The sequence below is a fragment of the Cervus canadensis genome, chromosome 3 (assembly GCF_019320065.1).
Source record: "Cervus canadensis isolate Bull #8, Minnesota chromosome 3, ASM1932006v1, whole genome shotgun sequence".
Taxonomy (NCBI): Eukaryota; Metazoa; Chordata; class Mammalia; order Artiodactyla; family Cervidae; genus Cervus; species Cervus canadensis.
The window spans coordinates 112280199-112292104 of record NC_057388.1 but is presented as its reverse complement, the minus strand read 5'-3'; the positions used below and the strand labels follow the sequence as shown (position 1 = coordinate 112292104).

Below are 11906 nucleotides of genomic sequence, written 5' to 3'. Positions count from 1 at the left end.
AATAGTGCCTCTCCTCCATTATTTTTTCTCTTTGTAGAATTCATATGTGATATTTGTTGGAACTTTCAATTTTATTCTCCTTCTTAGCCACTCCTTTATGTTTTGCATTCTTTCATACCTCTGTGCTTTGTTCTTGGTAATTTTTTCTAAGATTTCTATCCTATTTCATTCCCAGATTTCTCTTTTCTCTCTCTCTCTCTGTCTAAATTGCTCTAAACTATTAATTTCAACTATTGTACTTTTTATTTTAAATGTATTTCCTTCATCTCATTAAAAATAATATATTCTCATATATTCAATTCTTTATATCTTCAATAACATTAACCATACTTAATTTATAAATCTGTTTGATAATTCTGCTATCTGACATTCTTTATTTGTCTAATGGTTTTCATTCATGGTTGATGGATTCCTCATATATTTTACTATTTTGAACTGTGAACTCATCTTAATCCAGGTTTCATCAGTAGAATTCTGTGTGATCTCTTGAAGGCATGCCCCTAAGAGTTTGTGTTTGCTTCTTCTGGGTACTCCAGAATCATTGTTAGCCTGAGTGCACTTTTTATGTTAACTTTCAGCTTCAGAAGTTTCTGAACCATGCAGATACTGAAAATTCAAAGCCCTAACATATGTGGGAGTAAATTTCTGGTTATGAATTTTCAGGGGAGATGCTTTCTTCCTCCTGAGAAGAAAAAGACCCCTTGTCTTCTTGTCTGGTGTTTTGCTAATCCACCCTTTTACTAATGGTGTGGCTAGAGGGGATAAAAACCTAATTTCCTGGACTGAGATGCCTATTAAGGCTCAGGCAAGTAGGTGATCTCACCACAACCACCACAGACCTTCTTGCAGGATTTTAGTTCACCCTCCACCCCTATTCCTAAGACATCTTTACTGCCGTGAGAGCTCAGCAAGACCTACTAATGGATATTTGCTCTCTTTTACTTTGCATTTCTGGATATTCTGAGGTAGGAGGAGTTTTAGAAGATCAAGTCTGGCATATTGCTGGTTACAGAAGTCCTTTTCTTTTATTTTTTCCCTTTTCTTTTAAATTAGCACCCTTCTTCTTTTCTCTACTTATCCTTACATTCAGTTGGCCATTTCTTCATTTGATTCCCTTGCTCACCACAGATAGTTCCTGCTGATATCTGTCTCTGCTGTGTCTGGCATCAAGTTGAACACAAATCCATCTTGAGTAAGTGGATGGCTCTATGATAGCCATTGCTTTTATTTCTGTAAGCTTTGTGAGGATAGCGTGGGGGTCAAACAGCCCCTGCCCCATAGGGAAGATGGGTCAGGAGCAGTGCTGTGCTTGACCTACTCACACCAGAGACTCACTTGTCAGCACGTCTTCCCAACACCATGATCGGTGATCTTGTGTTTGTGGCTTGACATTGGATTTGGTGAGATTATTTACACCGTGAAGCTGGAAAACACTGCAAACCAATGCTCCCCCTCCCCTCAAGAGCGGGTTGGTAAACACTTACCAACACAGCACTGACTTAGGGCAATGAAAACACGTGGAAACAAGCCTGTGTAGAACAAGACCAGAGGTAAGTGAAATAAGAAGTCATAGCTGGAGGAACGTGTCCCTCTAGGCTTGTCCTGTTCAGAGACAGGGTTTTCAGTTACCCCAGATTCCCCAGGTTGAGAAGACTTGGCCTCCTGAGGCCCTGGACTAGGGAAGGAGCTGAACCTTCAATACCAGCTCCAGCTGGCAAAAGGGAAGGGCAGCAGGGGGCACCCGGATTTGAACCGGGGACCTCTTGATCTGCAGTCAAATGCTCTACCCCTGAGCTATACCCCCTGATGCAAGTAGATGCCTTAGTACTACCTTTTACCTGTGTAGCCACGCCCAAAATTCTTATAAATTTTTGCTATAAGATGTTCACCAGGCTGGGCCTGCTCAAAGCTGCCAAGCCAGCCTCACTGTAATTTTACTTCCTTGATGAGAAATAAGCAACAGGTCCCCCCTCCCTGTAACCACCTCCCTGCTCCTTCTGGAAAAGCACTGACCCTGGTATTTATGGCAGGAAAGGCCCTCAGGGTCACTGGTCTATGCCCTTCACAATGGGCATCTGAACACAGAGATTCAGGATTACTGGTCTACGCAAGCACACACAGCTCCTTACAGATAAACTCAGGACCTGAATCCACTTCTCCTGACTTAGTGTTCAGGACCTTATAATTAAGTCAATCAGTCTCTTATCTTCCACTCTTCCCTATCCTCTATCAGTCAAAAAATGTAAGGGCTACAGAAGAGGAGTGTTTTAATAGATTAATGATGAATTGGGACCATCAGGGGAACTAGAATGTGGCCTTAGCAGAGCACACAACGCCATGCAATTTAAGGACCACAAAGAAAAGCTAATGGGGACACCAGAATTTGACCTTGTGCATGCTGCACCTTTCGGGCCAGTCCTCAGATTTCCTGTGCTCAGGAATCATCTTGGGAGCTTGTCAAACATGCAGATGTGACGTGGGGTTAGGAACAAGCTTCTTATAGAGGGTCTGGGGGATCCCACTTTGAGAAACACCTGTCGCAGATCTATATCGGCTCCCTTGTGCGCCACCTGCAGGAAGACTTAGGTACTGAACCCCCAGGAAGGGCTGGGTTAGGAATTCTAGCACCTGCCCCAGGGTCAGACTGAGCTGGTGGGCAGAGGTAGGCTGAAAACCAAGGACCACGATCAGATTGCTCATCCTCTGAACTCTGCTCTATACCCTTGGTTCTTAATTGTAGGGTGCATCAAAATCACTTGGAGGACTTGTTAAAACAGGGATGTCTGGGCTTCCCCCTGAAAGTTTCTGATTAACAAATTCTCAGGTAACGCTGATGCTGGGGGTCCAGGGCCATGCTTTAAGAACCGCTGCTCTAGATCCACACATCTGCGACCAGGCCCTTTCACACTCGCAGCCACACCCAGGGCACCTGTTCACCCTTGCCTTATCTTGTGTTTACTGAGCCCTGGTGCCTCCACTCCACCAAAGACCCATATCCTGAGACCCCCCCACCCTTTCCTCCCATTGCCTGCTGGGAGCCCCTGGGAGGGTCTTCTTTGTCGTGGATTAGCTCTCTTCCCAGTTTACCATTCAGGAAACTAAATCTAAAGAAGCTTCTGCCAATATGGGGAAAACTCATTCAAGGGAGTCATAGAGATCCACCTCTTCCATCCAGAGCAGGCCAATTCAAGCTGAAGATCTCAGTCTGCCTCAGAAAAATTCAGCCCAGGGGGTTGTATGATTACACCTATATTGCAGATGGGGAAACAGAGGATGGGAGAGTATCTTTGGCCCCACAAAGGCAAGTAGCTCAGGAGAGAAGGCGGCTCCAAGTATTCTAGGGGTGTCATCCTTCAGCTTTGCATTTCCTTGTTTCTCTCTGGGTTCATCTCCCTTCTTTCTCCTTAGTTCGATGAGGTTCTGATCCAGTTAATGCTCTTAGGTTTGGCACATCTGAAATGTCTTTTTGTCCTCTTGCTTAAATGTCAGTTTACCTGGGTTCAGAATTCTAGATTGAGTCTACAGTCATAGCACCCTGAATGCACCCAGTCCTGTCAGAATTCTAGATTGGAAGTTATTTTTCTTTATACCTAAAAAATTTATTTTATAATGCTATAAAGTATCAGTAAAGACAACTTTATTATTTAATTGCTCTTCTCACCAAAGTATCAAATTTTTAAAAATTTTGAAACATATGCATGGGTCTGGCTACACAGCTATTTAATTTTACTTATTTGTGCTTATATTTTCACTTACACAATTTTTTAAAATAACATTTTTCTAATTATGATAAATAAAGTGCTGCACTCAGTACGTCAGCAAATCTGGAAAACTCAGCAGTGGCCACAAGACTAGAAAAGGTCAGTTTTCATTCCAATCCCAAAGAAAGGCAATGCTGAATAATGCTCAAATGACCATACAGTTGTGCTCATTTCACATGAAAGCAAGGTAATGCTCAAAATCCTTCAAGCTAGGCTTCAGCAGTACATGAACTGAGAACTTCGAGATGCTGAAGCTGGGTTTCTAAAAGGCAGAGGAACCAGAGATTAAATTGCCAGTATCACTGGATCATAGAAAAAACAAGAGAATTACAGAAGAACATCTACTTCTGCTTCATTGACTATGCTAAAGCCTTTGTCTGTGCAGATCACAACAAACTGTGGAAAATTCTTAAAGAGATGTGAATACCAGACCACCTTACCTGTCTCCTGAGAAACCTGTATGCAGGTCAGGAAGCAACAGTTAGAGTGAAAAAACTGGCTTAAAACTCAATATTCAGAAAAGCTAAGATTTTGGCATATAGTCCCATCACTTCATGATAAGTAGATGAGGAAAAAGTGGAGACAGTGACAGACTTTATCTCCTTGGGCTCCAAAATCACTGCAGATAGTGACTGTAGCCACAACATTAAAAGACACTTGGTCCTTGGAAGGAAAGCTATGACAAACCTAGATAGCATATTAAAAAGCAGAGCATCACTTTGCCAACAAAGGTCTGTGTAGTTGAAGCTATGGTTTCTTCAGTAGTCATGTATGGATGTGAGAGTCGGACCGTACAGAAGGCTGAGCGCCAAAGAATTAATGGTTTTGAATTGTGATTGCTGGAGAAGACTCTTGAGAGTCTCTTGGACTGCAAAGAGATCAAACCAGTGAACCCTAAAGGAAATCAATGCTGAATATTCATTGAAAGGACTGATGCTGAAGCTGAAGCTCTAATACCAAGCCACCTGATGCGAAGAGCTGACCCACTGGAAAAGACCCTGGTGCTGAGAAAGATTGAGGGCATGAAGAGAAGGGGATGACAGAGGATGAGATGGTTGGATGGCATCACTGATTCAATAGACATGAGTTTGAGCAAACTCGGGGAGATGGTGAAGGACAGGGAAGCCTTTTGTGCTGCAATCCGTGGGGTTGCAAAGAGTCAGACACACTTAGCGACAAAACAACAACTATAATAAAGCAATAAAAAGGTATAAACCCACAGGACAAAAAGTATATGGATGAGATAATTAGTTTCACACAGAAGAAAAAACACAAAACAGCTGACATATTCTGTAGAGAAATCATCCAAGAAGTAAGCACTTCTGTGGGAGGTACAGGGGAGGTTGGAGACCAGAGGGTGTTACTGAGGGATGCCGTTCTACAGGTTCCCACTGGCTCGAAGAATGGATGATAATTGCCATCAACTGCATACCTGGGTGTTATGACATAGTAAACTGGTACTAGTTCAGAGCCTAGAATGGCCTGGTGGTATGGCTCAGGGGTAGAGCATTTGACTGCAGATCAAGAGGTCCCTGGTTCAAATCCAGGTGCCCCCTGTTGATTTTCTTTCCATCTGGGGACCACACACATGGTCACTGTAGATCAGATCTCAGTACCACCAACCTTCACCTCCATCCACCACCCCACTTGTTGGCAGGCTTTTTTAAATGAGGGTACTTTCCTCTAAGGGGGCTTAGCAAACAGAACATGGAAGGAGTGAGGAGAGGAGAGGAAAGGGAGGAAAGGTCATCTTCTGACTCAGGAAATGGTTGGAAGTTTTCCTCATCCAGTGTTAGAGGCTTTGTCTTGACCCTAGGAGAGCTGTGTGTGTTTGGTCAGCTCTCCCAATTGCTATTACTATTACTATTTCTCTTTTCAAGTGAGTTAGGAAGGTCCAAGGAGCCAACTGAATTAGCAGCTGTGCCCCACAGGCTCCGGGGAAGAATCCGCATACCTTTATTTGAAAAACAACAAATACCTACCCGACCAGCACTATCTGGTCAGACACACTTGGGGGGAGATGATACTGGATGATTCTCAAGGGCATTTTGCCTGAACATGGGCTTCCCAGGTGGTGCAAGTGCTAAAAGAACCCATCTGCCAATGCAGGAGACTAAGAGATGCAGGTTCAGTCCCTGGGATGGGAAGATCCCCTGGAAGAGGGATGGCAGCCCTCTCCAGTATTCTTGCATGGAGAACCCCATGGACACAGGAGCCTGGCGGGTTACAGTCCATGGGGTTGCAAAGAGTCAGACATGACTGAAGTGACTTAGCACACACATATGATTAGCATGCACATATGATTATCAAAGCCAGTGCCCTCGAGAGGGCCTGGAGCAAGGAGGGAGAGGGTGGGAAGAAGATGCAGTGGGAAAGTCGTGCTTCTGCCCTGGGGCAGACCCCCAGGTTCTGGAAGCCACAAATACCTGGGTGACTGGCTGTGCTACGGTTCAGGATAGCCCTATGGGTGGAAAGGTGCTTTTTAGATAATAATGGCTCATAGTTAGATCATTTAAACACAGATCACGAGGTCTCTGATTCATAGTCCAAGTAACCCTACTGCTGTCACCTTAAAAAATTAATAATCTTTGTTTTTTAGAGTAGTTTTAATTTTACAGAAAAACTGAGCAGAAAGTACAGAGAGCTCCCTTCCATCTCCTCACCTCAACTGACCCCTCCCACGTGCCCCATTATTAAATTTGTATTAGTGGTGTTGTTGTCCTGTCTTTCAGTCATGGCTGACTCTTTGTGATCCCATAGACTGCAGCACGCCAGGCCTCCCTGTCCATCACCAACTCCAGGAGATTACTCAAACTCATGTCCATGGAGTTGGTGATGCCATCCAACCATATCATCCTCTGTCGTCCCCTTCTCCTGCCCTCAGTCTTTCCCAGCATCAGGGCCTTTTCCAGTGAGTCGGCTCTTCAAGTCAGGTGGCCAAAGTATTGGAGTTTCAGCTTCAGCATCAGTCCTTCCAGTGAATATTCAGGACTGATTTCCTTTAGAATTGACTGGTTTGATCTTGCAGTCCAAGAGACTCTCAAGAGTCTTCTCCAACACTACAGTTCAAAAGGACCATTTCTTCGGTGCTCAGCCTTCTTTATGGTCCAACTCTCACATCCATACATGGCTACTGGAAAAACCATAGCTTTGGCTAGATGGACCTTTGTTGGTGAAGTAATTTCTCTGATTCTTAGTATGCTGTCTAGGTTGGTCATAGCTTTTCTTCCAATGAGCAAGATTCTTTTAATTTCATGACTTCAGTCACCACCTGCAGTGATTTTAGAGCCCAAGAAAATAAAGTCTGTCACTGTTTCCATTGTTTCCCCATCTATTTGCCATGAAGTGATGGGACTGGATGCCATGATCTTAGTTTTTTGAAAGTTGAGTTTTAAGCCAGCTTTTTCACTCTTCTCTTTCACCCTCATCAAGAGGTTCTTTAGTTCCTCTTCACTTTATGCCATAAGGGTGGTGTCATCTGTGTATCTGAGATTATTGATATTTCTTGATTCCAGCTTTTACCTCATCCAGCCTGGCATTTCGCATGATGTCTTCTGCATAGAAGTCAAATAAGCAGGGTGACAATTTACAGCCTTGACGTACTCCGGTCTCAATTTGGAACCAGTCCATTGTTCCATGTGTGGTTCTAACGGTTGCTTTTTGACCTGCATTCAGGTTTCTCAGGAGACAGGTAAGGTGGTCTGGTATTCCCATCTCTTAAAGAGTTTTATACAGTTTTTTGTGATCTATACAGTTAAACGCTTTAGCATACTCAATGAAGCAGAGGTAGATGTTTTTCTGGAATTCTCTTGCTTTTTCTATGATGCAGCAGATGTTGGCAATTTGATCTCTGGTTCCTCTGCCTTTTCTAAAACCAACTTGAACATCTGGAATCTCTTGGTGCATGTACTGTTGAAGCCTAACTTGGAGAATTTTGAGCATTACTTTGCTGGCATGTGAAATGAGTGCAATTGTGCGGTAGTTTGAACATTCTTTGGCATTGCCTTTCTTTGGGATTGGAGTGAAAACTGACATTTTCCAGTCCTGTGGCCACTGCTGAGTTTTCCAAATTTGCTGGCATATTGAGTGCAACACTTTCACAGCATCATCTTTTAGGATTTGAAATAGCTCAACTGGAATTCCATCACGTACTCTAGCTTTGTTCCTAGTGATGCTTCCTAAGGTCCACTTGACTTCACATTCCAGAATGTCTGCCTCTAGGTGAGTGATCACACCATCATGGTTATCTGGGTCATGAAGATCTTTTTTGTATAGCTCTTCTGTGTATTCCTACCACCTCTTCTTAATATCTTCTGCTTCTGTCAGATCCATACCATTTCTGTCCTTTATTGTGCCCATCTTTGCATGAAATGTTCCCTTGGTATCTCTAATTTTCTTGAAGAGATCTCTAGTCTTTCCCATTCTACTGTTTTCCTCTATTTCTTTGCATTGATCACTTAAGAAGGCTTTCTTATCTCTCTTTGCTATTCTTTGGAACTCTGCATTCAGATGGCTATATCTTTCCTTTTCTCCTTTGCCTTTCACTTCTCTTTTCTCAGCTATTCGTAAGGCCTCCTCAGACAACCATTTTGCCATTTTGCATTTCTTTTTCTTGGGGATGGTTTTGATCACAGTCTCCCATACAATGTTACGAACCTCCATCCATGGTTTTTCAGGCACTCAGTCTATCAGATCTAATTCCTTGAACCTATTTGTCACTTCCACTGTATAACGGTAAGAGATTTGATTTAGTGTGACCTTTTTTAAAAACAGCAAATGAATGCTGATGCATTAATATTAACCAATGTCCATGGTTAACATTAAGGTTCACGTTTGGTATTGTACAGTTTAGTGGGTTTTGACAAATGCATAATGTCATGTACCCGCAATTATAATATCCTTCAGAATAATTTCACTGCCCTAAAAATTCCCCTGCCATATCTATTCATCCCACTCTCCCACCCCAATCCCAGGCAACCACTGATCTGTTTGCTGTCTTCACAGTTTTGCCTTTTCCAGAATGTCATCTAGTAAGAAGTGTACTCTATACAGCCTTTTCAAAATGACCTCTTTCACTTAGCAATATGCATGTAATGTTCCTCCATGTCTTTTTGTGGCTTGATAGCTAGTTACTTTTCATCACAGAATAATATTCCTCTGTGTGGACCCGCTGTGGAGTGCCTGGAGGTCTGCATGGGGACAGGCAGACACGGGACCCAGGCTCTCTCTCCACAGGCCAGAAGGAAAGATCTCTGACCACACACCAGGGCCCCTTGGTCCCGGCCTGTGGGCCCTCAAATAACAGCCTTTACACCTGGTCATGAAATTAAGAGACACTTGCTCCTTGGAAGAAATGTTATGACCAACCTAGGCAGCATATTAAGAAGCAGAGACATTATTTTTCCAACACAGGTCCATCTAGTCAAAGCTATGGTTTTTCCAGTAGTCATGTATGGATGTGAGAGTTGAACTATAAAGAAGGCTGAGCACCGAAGAATTGACCCTCTTGAACTGTGGTGTTGGAGAAGACTCTTGAGAGTCCTTTGGGCTGCAAGATCAAACCAGTCAATCCTAAAGGAAATCAGTCCTGAATATTCATTGGAAGGACTGATGCTGAAGCTGAAACTCCAATACTTTGGCCACCTGATGCGAAGAGCTGACTCACTGGAAAAGACCTCGATGCTGGGAAAGATTGAAGGGAGGAGGAGAAGGGGACGACAGAGGATGATATGGTTGGATGGCATCACCAACTCCATGGACATGAGTTTGAGTAATCTCCTGGAGTTGGTGATGGACAGGGAGGTCTGGTGTGTTGCAGTCCATGGGGTCACAAAGAGTTTGACACGACTGAGTGACTGAACTGAACACCTGGTCTTAGCTTCCCCTACTGTGCTCCCCAGAGGATCTTGACGCCACCTCTCCGCGAATCTCCCCTGGTTTCAGCCCCTAGAACACCCCCTAGGTGGGAACCAGGCAGGAAGAGCAAGAGTGTGCGATGGAGGGTCAAGGAAGGAAAGAGGGTCAGGCAAGGAAGGAGGCTGAGGCCTGAAGGATGGTGCAGAGCAGGGGGCAGGGGCGGAGGAGCTAGGGGAGGAGGGAAGGGAGGAAGGACGTGGAGGGGACAGGGTTTCAACCGTAAAAGCCCTAGTTCTCAAACATGGTGCCTCCTTCCCTGCTGCCTACAGTGCTGGTTGCAACTAGAATGGAAAGGTACCTCTTAGATAAGGGCAGGGCCTCTGGGGCTGCACAGGTAGACTCATGGCCCAAGAATGGCCTCCAGTGGTGGCTTTGCCAATTTCAGAGGCAGTGAGGAATGAGTAGAATTTATAGTAGCTGTGGAATGCTTGGGTGTGGTAACACACTTGAAGTAAGGTAATGAGAACCTACTGTGAGCCAAGGGGGTATAGCTCAGGGGTAGAGCATTTGACTGCAGATCAAGAGGTCCCCGGTTCAAATCCGGGTGCCCCCTGGTAGCTTGTTTTATTGCCAAATGGCTTCCCTGACAATGGCTTTTCCCCAGAACTTATTGTCTTTTCAAGTGTCTTCTCTCCTGTGTCAGAGTGAAGTCAGATAGACTGACCTATTGGCTGTAATTCCCCTCTATCCTTTCCACCCCTGTTGTTTTGTGACCTGTCTTTGCTGCAGAAGCCAGTGTGATCTGCATCCCTTTGCTCTGGGCTCTGCTGCAGGTATCAGTCTAGGCCAATCAGGAGACAGAAACTGCACAGTAATTTAAACAGGGACGTTTAAAATAAAGAATGATTGTGCTATGAAGGGGGAATAACTATAAAGGTGCGAAAGTGAAAGAAAGTGAAGTTGCTCAGTTGTGTCCGACCATGGGATTTTCCAGGCAAGTGTCCTAGAGTGCGTTGCCATTTCCTTCCTCAGGGGATCTTCCTGACCCAGGGATCAAGCCTGGGTCTCCCACATTGTGGGCAAACACTTTATCATCTAAGCCACCAGGGAAGCCCCATAAAAGTACAAAGAAAACCTAAAGGTATCCTTGGGTTGAAGTGCTCAGCCAAGGGCAAATTTGGAAGGGGAACCCTTCATCAAAGCTAGGATTCAGACCTCATTGAGGAAGGTGGGACTGTGGCCCGCTCACCAGGTTGCCCCAACCAGACCGGCTGATGGTTTCCAGGCAAGCAGGAAGCAGCCTTGGGGGACACAGGCAAGCCGTGTGGAGGTGTGAGGCCTGAAGTATGCAGTGTCCGCACTGGAGGATGTGAAACCAGACCTCTGGGCAGAGGCAAGTCGAGGCTGGCAGACAGGTGCATGGGGTGGTGGGTGGGGGGGTGACTGGCAGGTATAGGAGTGGTCACCCGCCCAGCTGGGACTGCAAGGTCACCAAGTGATTCGTCCTCTGGGTGTGTACCTGGGGCAGAGCATCACCAGGTGTCCTTATACACCCGCACCACTGCCCAACTTGCAACAGGAGGGCCAGGGGCAAACACCTGCAGCAGGACCTAGGCAGAGGACCCCTTTCTCCTGCAGTGCCCCTCCTGCACCTTCTACTGACAACTGTTAATATTGTGCTCACTTATAGGAGAAACACTTAAAGAACCCAGTCCATTATCCCACAGCAGGTATGGAAGGGTGAATTTGGAGCTGAGCAGCAATAAATTGATAACTGGCACACCATATGACTTGTTTCGGCCAACAGGATGTGAATAGATATGATGCAAGCAGCACCCTGAGATGTCCTTGCAAGGCTGGGTTTGCCCTCACACTTCCGCCCTTACCCTGAGCCAGGCTTACCCTGTAAGCTTCTCTCCTTCGGCCAGGCCCCTCAATGAGCACACAAGACCCAACCCTGAGCCCCGCTCACTGAGAGGCGCCCAGGCCAGCTGGCCCACAGCTTGAAGCCCACTCACCCAGCCCAGCCCAACCTAGACTAGCTGATTCCTTCAAATCCATGGATGCAACAATAAATGCAACATTATTGTGAATCAGACTGGCCAGTACTGAAATCGGTGTCTCCAAGGAGGCTCTGGCTGCACCCAAAGATAGAAGGGCACGTGGTGGTTTCTTCTGCATACTCATATCTGCTTCCTATCTTGTCCAGTCTGTGAATGTAGATGTTTATTGCAGTAAGTCTGCTGCAAGTGGTCTACTACTGCAAGTCTACACTGTCCTGTCACTGGG

General features: G+C 45.2%; 3 non-coding genes across 3 annotated transcripts; 2 read left to right on the top strand and 1 right to left on the bottom strand.

Moving 5' to 3' along the window:
• Window positions 1-1732: 1732 nt before the first annotated feature.
• TRNAC-GCA lies at window positions 1733-1804 on the bottom strand. Its single transcript has one exon. It is a non-coding gene; the product is annotated as a tRNA-Cys (tRNA).
• A 3441-nt stretch (window positions 1805-5245) lies between these two features.
• On the top strand, window positions 5246-5317 carry TRNAC-GCA. Its single transcript has one exon. It is a non-coding gene; the product is annotated as a tRNA-Cys (tRNA).
• Window positions 5318-10158: 4841 nt separating this feature from the next.
• Window positions 10159-10230, top strand: TRNAC-GCA. The gene has a single exon. It is a non-coding gene; the product is annotated as a tRNA-Cys (tRNA).
• The last annotated feature ends 1676 nt before the right edge of the window (window positions 10231-11906 follow it).